The following is a 9,561-nucleotide window of genomic DNA, read 5'->3' as shown; positions in this document are numbered from 1 at the left end:
ACCGAGGTGACAGTGCAGCTCAAGATGAAGAAGAGGAGGAACATGTAAGTTAAACATGCTTTCCTCATACCTTTCTAACAAACAATAAACCTGACTACAATAACTACTATAATATATATTTTTTTAGCTTCCAGTTTGCAAAAATCCAAAGTGAATATATAGAGACCATCCTCCTATCCTTGCCTCAGAAGAACCTGAGAAAGACCCTCTTCCTCTTCTCTCACAACTCTCCATCATCTACCTCTACAACACTGTTGGCAAGAGTGTTATACACAGCTGAGGACACGGTAATGAGAGATCTCAAATTCTTCCTCAAAGTCCACATGTTCATTTTCTTGAACAAAAACTGTACATGTATTTTTGGGTGGGCCAAACTATTATTTGAAGAAATGCTAAAAATCTCTATATTGTTCTTTATACATATCTTTTACTCTTTATGAATGTCATCTTCTGGATTTTTTTTAGCTTTTGAGAAGCTCAAGGACTGTATATCTTTGGTAATTGTGATATTGTCTGGCAGTAAAGCAGTATTAAAGCACATTACCTCAGTATATTTGTAGCAGCTGCCTCATACAGGACACTTAGGAAATGGTTTAATATATATTTTTTGCAAATAAATTAATAAAATATCTGCTGAATCTTTTTCATATCTTTGTCATTTTTGTGCCAAATTATGGATAGTAGTAATCATAAGAGTATCTATAAATATAATTGATAAAATCATTATTTAACTATACCCATCTAATGATAAAACACTTTGTCAATTAAAAGAATAAAACATATTAATCACTGGTTACATTTATTTATTGATTGTATTGTTTGATCTATGAATGTGTTCAATTTATGAATTCATGTGTTAACACTTTACATGGTTAAAACATGGTTACATGGTAATATTCAAATGTATTGGCTTAGTAATTGTACAAAATAACAATGCTGATGATTTCATGGATGCAGTTTGTTTCTAGCCATTTTCTGTCAGAATTTAATGAGGGTTTCTATTGGTTTCCACTACATATTTTGATCTGCAAATGTATTAACCAAAGCAATACAATTCCCTATAACAATTAGAATTTATTATAAGGTTTTATAGCAGAGAATGAAGTGTTTATCAGTTCTGCATTGATTTCAAGGTTATGGACGGTGCACAATTTCCATTCCCCGGAGTAAAGGTGAGAAGCAGATTTTAAGATAAAGGTCGAGGTGGTATTTTGGTCTTTAGGACGTACCTGTCATGTTCCAGCAACGTACCATTAAAACGTCGCCACAACGAATATGGGAATCACAAAGTTACGTCGCTGGAACGTTATTCGGGACGTCGTTGCAACTAATATGAGCCGATCCAGTTACGTTTTCACAACGTGCCAGTTTGGTCGTTGAGACGTTACTGTCACGTTCCAGCGACGTACCGCTATAACGTCGCCACGACGAATATGGGAATCACAAAGTTACCTCGCTGGAACGTTATTCGGGACGTCGTTGCAACTAATATGAGCCGATCCAGTTACGTTTTCACAACGTGCCAGTTTGGTCGTTGAGACGTTACTGTCACGTTCCAGCGACGTACCGCCATAACGTCGCCACGACGAATATGGGAATCACAAAGTTACGTCCCTAGAACGTTATTTGGAACGTCGCTGCGACTAATATGAGCCGATCCAGTTACGTATTTACAACGTGCCAGTTTGGTCGTTGAGACGTACTCCTCACGTTACAGAGACGTACCACTATAACGTCGCCACGACGAATAAGGGAATCACAAAGTTACGTCCCTAGAACGTTATTTGGTACGTCGCTACAACGAATATGGTCCGGTCCAGTGACGTTGTCACAACGTAACTGTGTTAGCTGGGTTATATATAAAATCTTGTGCATCAATAACAGTTAGAATATAAGCTTGACTCCGTTTAACGCTAAAACATATTACCTTTAATGTAAGCCGAAGAGCGTGCACTAACATTTTCAGTGGCGCTTTAACTCAAAACAGGAAACTCGTGATGTAAGCTCCGCCCAGTGTCACCGAAAATCTCAGACACCGAATATTTCATAACACCGGTCACAGCTGCGCGCTCTGTTTAAGTCTATGGTGACAGCAGATACAACTACCAGAGGAAGGCCAACAAAACACTCTCAGAAGGTTCACAACAAATTTACAATATGTCTGGGATATGTGGTTCTGTTAGCCGTTTTAACAGTTGTCAGAACTACAAATTTATTTGATTCCAAAGGAGTTAGATCGGCGGAATTATTGGCTTCATTCAGAAAGGACCACACCACTGGCAGCCAAACAGCATTAACGCACAACATTAATTACTGCTGGGACTGTAATTTACATAACTTTATAACGAGAACACTTTTGTAATAAAATGTTGTGAATTCTATGTTGTTGTTTCAGCGTGTTGTTGTGGGAAGAGGGCGTCTACTGGAGTTAAACATTGATTACATAACTTGTTCAAACTTCACTTGTGCATTCGCGTCATTTTGTGCAGATAAAACTTGTAATATTAATTTTATGAAGTATGATAAATATCTGATTATTCTCATAAAGGATGTGTTTCGTTGAGGTAAATAACCCACAGAGCTGAAAGTAAGGCAAAACATTAATATGATTGGGACTGTCTTCTTATAAATTATATTATAATCGTATATACTTGTAACATAACGTTGTGAATTATTTGGGCTTATTTGCTGTGTTTCGGAGTTCCATACCGTTACTTCAAGTTCATATATGCGTGATTTAGTGCAAATACTAGTTGTAGTATTATTTTCATTTTGTATAAATATCTGAATTATTTTATATAGGATGTGTTCCGTTGAGTTAATTAACTTTCAGTTTATGCGTTTTTATTCTTTTCGACTTCAGCGTGCGCAGCTCAAACAGCAATGATTAAGTCATTAAAATGTTTACAGTAGGCCTAATATTAAAACTTTCATGTTTTTTTTTTTTTTTTTAAATTAATGCATTATTTTTAATAACTAGCTCTTATATTGTTCTCGTATTATATTCAGCAACACATGGTTTGATTAGGATCACGAACAATAACAGATTTTTTTTTTCTCAAATCATCTCATTTTGATAACAGTATTATTTGAGCTGCACGTGCTGAATGAACACCCGTAAAATGAAGCACTTTGCTAGAAGGTTAACTCAAAGGAACACATCCTATATAGGGTAATTCATATATATTTATACAAGATAGACATAAAATTACAACTTATATTTGCACAAAATCATGCACGCATGTACTTGAACTAAGTAATGTAGTCAGCTCGTGTCGTGAATTTGTTCATCCTGTAATAACACGCCGAAACACAGCAACTAGAATTCACAATATTTTAATACAATGTATACAATTATTATGTTATGTAAATTACAGTCCCAGCAGTTATTAATGTTGTGCGTTGCTGTTTGGCTGCCAGTGGTGTGGTCCTTTCTGAATGAAGCCAATAATTCCGCCGATCTAACTCCTTTGGAATCAAATAAATTTGTAGTTCTGACGACTGTTGAAACGGCTAACAGCACCACATATCCCAGACATATTGTAAATTTGTTGTGAACCTTCTGAGAGTGTTTTGTTGGCCTTCCTCTGCAGTTGTATCTGCTGTCACCATAGACTTAAACAGAGCGCGCAGCTGTGACCGGACACAAATATGGCGGCGATAAAATATAGTGACGTCACATGAAATCCATGGATACTAAAACCATGGATTTTATATATATATATATATATATATATATATATATATATATATATATATATATATATATATACATATGCTTAACAGCATGTCAGAAATGAAGACCTAATGTTCCAATCTTTAAATATACTATAAAACTTCTACTTTTGCAGCAACAGAATATAAAACAAATAATGAAACAATTGATAAGTATTTTTTACAGTTTTTTTTTTTTTCAACTTACACACAAAATCCTTTTTGTCAAGTCAAGTTACCTTTATTTATATAGCGCTTTTTACAATGTAGATTGTGTCAAAGCAGCTTTACAGTGATAACTGGTACATAATTTTGGCTGCACAGCAGCTCTTAAAGAAAATGGTGTCAATGCAGGCAGATCAAAGCACTGTTGAATATTAAAATTCAAGTCAAATGTCAAGTGTCCCCAACCAAGCAAGCCAAAGGCGACAGCGGCAAGGAACCCAAACTCCAACAGGTGACATCAGGTAGCAAACTGGTGGCAAATAGGTGTTAAGAAGGAGAAAAAAACCTTGGGAGAAACCAGGCTTAGTCGGGGGGCCAGTTCTCCTCTGGCGAACAGTGCTTTGTTACGATTCAGGTTGCTATCATAAATCCGATAGGATCACAACATTCAAAGTATTTATTTCAGTTCTATCCATTTGAGGATCGTATTCATCACGCCGGTATGGATAGTTGTTGAGGAGCTGTGCCACTGGCTGTCGTGTCGATGAGGCCTTCACAATGGATGATCTAGTTGACTCAATCTCTGCTGATACTTCAGGGTTGCGTTGTGGTCGTGTCAAGACGCAGGTCCTTGGTCTCACCTGGATATGGCCCGGATCCGGTTGACTACGGTAAACCACAGGATAAACAGAAAGACTAATATTAACGTAGATGCCATTCTTCTTCTGATGTTCTGGTGTTATAGGAAGTGTTCCCGGTTCCGGCTGACCTAATTTATGCAGCCTAATAATCCTTTAACGGATTTGAAAATATAAATTGATAATGTGTTATGTGTACACTCTAAAAAATGCTGGGTTGTTTTTTCAACCCAACCGCTGGATTGAGACTGCTGGGTAAGGACGCTGGGTTAATTCAACCCAATTTTTGGTTGAAGATCCCTTTTATTCTTAACCCAGCAGTGCTGGGTTGGGAACGCGGACGTGAAGGAGAGCATGCACGTCACGTTAACAGCACTGGACTCCGGTGTGAGAAGCCGCCATTTTCTCCGCGTCTTCGGATGGATTCGAGTGAAAGACGGTTTATGGTAAGTAAAGATAAATAATTAAAGATATTTTCACTTATTTCTGTCCAAAAGTATTTCGAGATGTATTTGAAGGCGAAAAAAGTCAGAAAAGAACTTAGATGGAAATTTTCACAGTTTTTGCCTCATTCGCCTCATGTCTCAATGGCCTCATTTATTCAATCAAAGAGATGTTTTTAAATATAGTGGTCTTCTTGTGTCATATTTACAAGTTTCTTGAAGTTTGTTAATGGAAGGTTATCAACAGATTCACGTTTTAATTCTTTTAAAACGATTTTAACTTTAACTTTATTCAACTTTAATCTTCGCGGTTAACCCGAATGTAATGACCTAACGTTAGTTTTCCTTAAGGAAATGAAACTACGATATGTGATAAAGGTTGGTTTATTTTGATGATATTGAAGCGATAATTGTTCAAATGAATGTTTTGTATGTAATATTTCTGACTTGTTGCGCTTTGTGTGTTCATTTGGACCGCACCGGGAGTAACCGACAGGCGACTGTTGCGTGATCTTCTCGGCTAACGTACAGAAGGAGAGAGGGAAAGACAATTTATGGTAAGTAATTTAAAATTCCACGTCATTATCAGTTGTTTTTTGATAAAACCATGTTTGTTTTTGTAGATCAAGCCAGAGACCTAGGAGTGCTCCATTCTTTTGAGTCTATGTGAGTTTATTGTTAGAAAATGAATGTTTCTGTTGTCTACTGCCTGTTTAACGTTAATTAAAATGTTTATGCAACAACAGTATGACATTTTTTTAAATAATTGATGTCCGTGTTGTTCATTGCAGAACTCAAACCAACTGTGGAGAGGAGCCCTTCTCCTTGGTCTTCCTTTCTTAACCAGGAATAGTGCACACAAAAATAAAAATTGTCACCATTTACCCAACCTCATGTTTTTCCAAACCCATAAGACTTTTGTCCATCTATGGAACACAAATGAAGATATTTTTAATATTCTCATCTTTTTTATTTATTTATTTTTATCCATTTAGTCTAGATAATCAGTATTTTTAAGCTTCAGAAATGCAAAGTTATTGTAGTAGTCCATACCAATATTTATATGTGAATACAATTCTAAATTATATCTGTTCATATCATGTAAAGCAATCATGTCTGTTCAGAAAATTCAAAAATGTTGGACTCCCAGACTTGCAATGGATGGACAAACAATTGAGAGAATATTAAAAATATCTTCATTTGTGCTTCAAAGATTAGCAAAAGTCTTATGGTTTTGGAACGACATGAGGAAGGGTAAATTATGACAGTTTTCTTTTTTGGGTGAACTAATACTTTAAAGAGGAGCCCTCCAAGTTCATCAAAATGTGTGAGGTATGTCATGTCTGTTTTAATACTTCAAGAAAAAAGTAGTTATTTATTTTTTTTAAAGATTTTTTTGGCATGTTAACTGTTAAAGGGTTAGTTCACCCAAAAATGAAATGAATGTAATTTATTACTTACCCTCATGTCGTTCCACACCCGTAAGACCTTCGTTAATCTTCAGAACACAAATTAAGATATTTTAGTTGAAATCCGATGGCTCAGTGAGGCCTTCATAGGGAGCAATGACATTTCCTCTCTCAAGATCCATTAATGTACTAAAAACATATTTAAATCAGTTCATGTGAGTACAGTGGTTCAATATTAATATTATAAAGCGATGAGAATATTTTTGGTGCGCCAAAAAAACCCCAAAATAACGACTTATATAGTGATGGCTGATTTCAAAACACTGCTTCATGAAGCATCGGAGCATAATGAATCAGCGTGTTGAATCATGATTCGGATCGCGTATCAAACCGCCAAACTGCTGAAATCACGTGACTTCCGCGCTCCAAACCGCTGATTCAACACAAAAGATTCATAATACTCCGAAGCTTCATGAAGCAGTGTTTTGAAATCAGCCATCACTATATAAGTTGTTATTTTGTTTTTTTTTATAGCACCAAAAATATTCTTGTCGCTTTATAATATTAGTATTGAGCCACTGTACTCACATGAACTGATTTAAACATGTTTTTAGTACATTAATGGATCTTGAGAGAGGAAATGTCATTGCTCCCAATGCAGGCCTCACTGAGCCATCGGATTTCATCTAAAATATCTTAATTTGCGTTCCGATGATTAACGAAGGTCTTACGGGTGTGAAATGGCATGAGGGTGAGTAATTAATTACATTATTTTCATTTTTGGGTGAACTAACTCTTTAAGCTTCATAACGACAGAAAAAACATCTCACAGGACTCCACACTACATGCTGTGTAGGGAGCCACTGGCCCCTTAAATGAAGACATTGTGGCAAAAACATGGTTTTTGAATGGGGCTAGATGGTAAACGATATCATGTCAAGATCACAATTAAATTTATGGCTAAAAAAGTAAGCTCTGGACATTTTTACTGTATATGGATTAATCTAATCCATCTGCAGTCTCACTGTATGAGGACAATCCACTTGAACTTCATCTCCAGAGCTGCTCTTGAGTCACTTCACAATGATGTGGATGCACCTGTCTGAAAATTATTCAGTTTTAATCATCAAATGTTTCAGGAATTTGTTTTGTGTTCCCTAGTAATTTTCTTTTTCCTCTTTTTAATCAATGATCAACAGGTGGTGACAAGGATGAATACTGGTCAAAAAAGAGAATAACCTTCTCCAACGAAGATCACTGATGTGACCATGCTTTTAAAGGAGAAGATTGTCCTGGACAATTTAAAGGATGTTGCATGCCTTTGCTGTGCTGATGGAGCTGCTTCATGACTGGACATCAGTTATCCTAAGGAGGTCATGAAAATTGGCCGTGATGCGTGTTCTGTATGTATTCATGGACTCAACGAACTTTTAGCATATAATCTGATAAATGTTCACTGCTTGTTCATTGTTGTTTAGTGGAGAAATTCACACTCTCATTCAAACTCACATTCTTTCACATAATTTTCACAAATAATTTGTGTAGTGTTTTCGTTGCCAGTGGATATTATGCAAAAAAAAAAAGTCTTATTTGGTCTTAAATGCCAGTTATATTCATCAATGTTCACTGAAATGTGAAAAACTATTTAATTTATTTATACAAACTGTGGCTGTTGATTTTGCAATTCTTTTCTGATTTTCATCTCACATGCATGTTGTTACTTTTGACCATGTTTGCCCTTGTCCTTGTTTTTAATAAATTTGTACCTTTTGATAGTCATTCTGTGTTTACAAGTGATTTTTATAATGTCTAAGATTACTGGGTTTAATTAAAAACCCATTTGGGTTAATTAAAATACTGTAATGTAGTCATTTTACACCAAAATTTAGGTTACAAAAAACAACCCAGCATGCTGGGTCAAAACAACCCAGCGCTGAGTTCGTCCCTTTTTGACCCAGTGCTGGGTTGCCAAAATAACCCAAATTGGGTTGTTTTTAACCCAGCATTTTTTAGAGTGTATGCCAGGTTAAAGAGATGCATTTTTATATGAAGGTAAAACAGTAGCAAAACCCGAGAGGTTGCTGATTTGAATGTGACAACTTGTCATATTAATATTTGTATTTGTAAATTGAAATTTACACTCACAGCCCTGATGTGAAAAGCTGAATGTTTTGCACACACAGACAACAATCAAAAGCTGTTTCAGAGACATTTTCATTCAATACTTTATGTACTGCTTACAGCATCTGTTTGTACAAGAATAAAGTTCAATATAAACATATACTATATAAAAACTAATGTAGTGGGGTCTAAGTTTTTTATCAGTTTTATTTTGATAAACATGACACAATATAACATTGCAACTACATGAAAAGAGCTTTAACTCTTATAAAAATACAGATTTGTGAGCATTAGTGAAATTAAAGGCGTGACAATAAACACGAAACACACGTGATCCTTGTCATGATTGGCCGGTGAATCCGGCCAATCATGAAACAGCTGTGTTGTCATCAGCGCTCATGCAGCTCCTCTTGAGAAACTGCGCTGGCTGACTTAGGTGGCTGATCTTGAATCGCTCTCGCGGTACTTTGAAGCCATACGTCACAGTCACATGGCATCTGCGCTGTCTCAAGTCGGACAAAATTTCTTACCGGCATGCACTGCTTCAAGTCAGCCGCCGATCGGTCTATGCAGCGCTGCATCAAGTTGAACAAGCCTAATGTGAGGCTTCGTTTTCCGTTAATCACATGTTTCTCTGAAAACACCATGCACATTTTGGGACAAAGCTGCTCAGAGACCATGTAAAAAGAAAAAAAAAGGGTGGGGCCTAGTTCTGTGCCCTGAGATAAAAATCCCTGTTTTCATTAAAATATCATTAGTTTTAACTGAGTTTTATATTACAGTAAAAGAGTATAGTCGTTTATTGGTTGGAGTCAGCCAATGAAATGGGACATTTTTGTACGTGATGACGTCACTACATAGAGCAGGGCCACGTTCAAGTTCAAACCGGTGTGTAACGTTTTGCTACGTTTTTTCCGGGTTGAACGACATGTTTCCTGGAAACGGTGTGCAACAGGTTTGAGTCAGCCCAATCAGCGGCAAGATGTATATAAACCATGCGGTATTAAAGAGACAGCTCGCACAATGGGTATTACAGTGTTTTACAGACGCTAGGACACATTTCTCAATACT

At 36.4% G+C, this 9,561-nt stretch overlaps 1 long non-coding RNA gene across 1 annotated transcript; it reads left to right on the top strand.

The window, feature by feature from the left end:
- The first annotated feature begins 4,824 nt into the window (after positions 1-4,824).
- LOC125273292 lies at positions 4,825-8,148 on the top strand. The gene is made up of 4 exons (XR_007186042.1): positions 4,825-5,517; positions 5,584-5,626; positions 5,752-6,292; positions 7,569-8,148. It is a non-coding gene; the product is annotated as an uncharacterized LOC125273292 (long non-coding RNA).
- The last annotated feature ends 1,413 nt before the right edge of the window (positions 8,149-9,561 follow it).

The sequence above is a fragment of the Megalobrama amblycephala genome, linkage group LG8 (assembly GCF_018812025.1).
Source record: "Megalobrama amblycephala isolate DHTTF-2021 linkage group LG8, ASM1881202v1, whole genome shotgun sequence".
Taxonomy (NCBI): Eukaryota; Metazoa; Chordata; class Actinopteri; order Cypriniformes; family Xenocyprididae; genus Megalobrama; species Megalobrama amblycephala.
The sequence above is the reverse complement of the archived record's forward strand: the minus strand, read 5'-3'. Positions and strand labels throughout refer to the sequence as shown.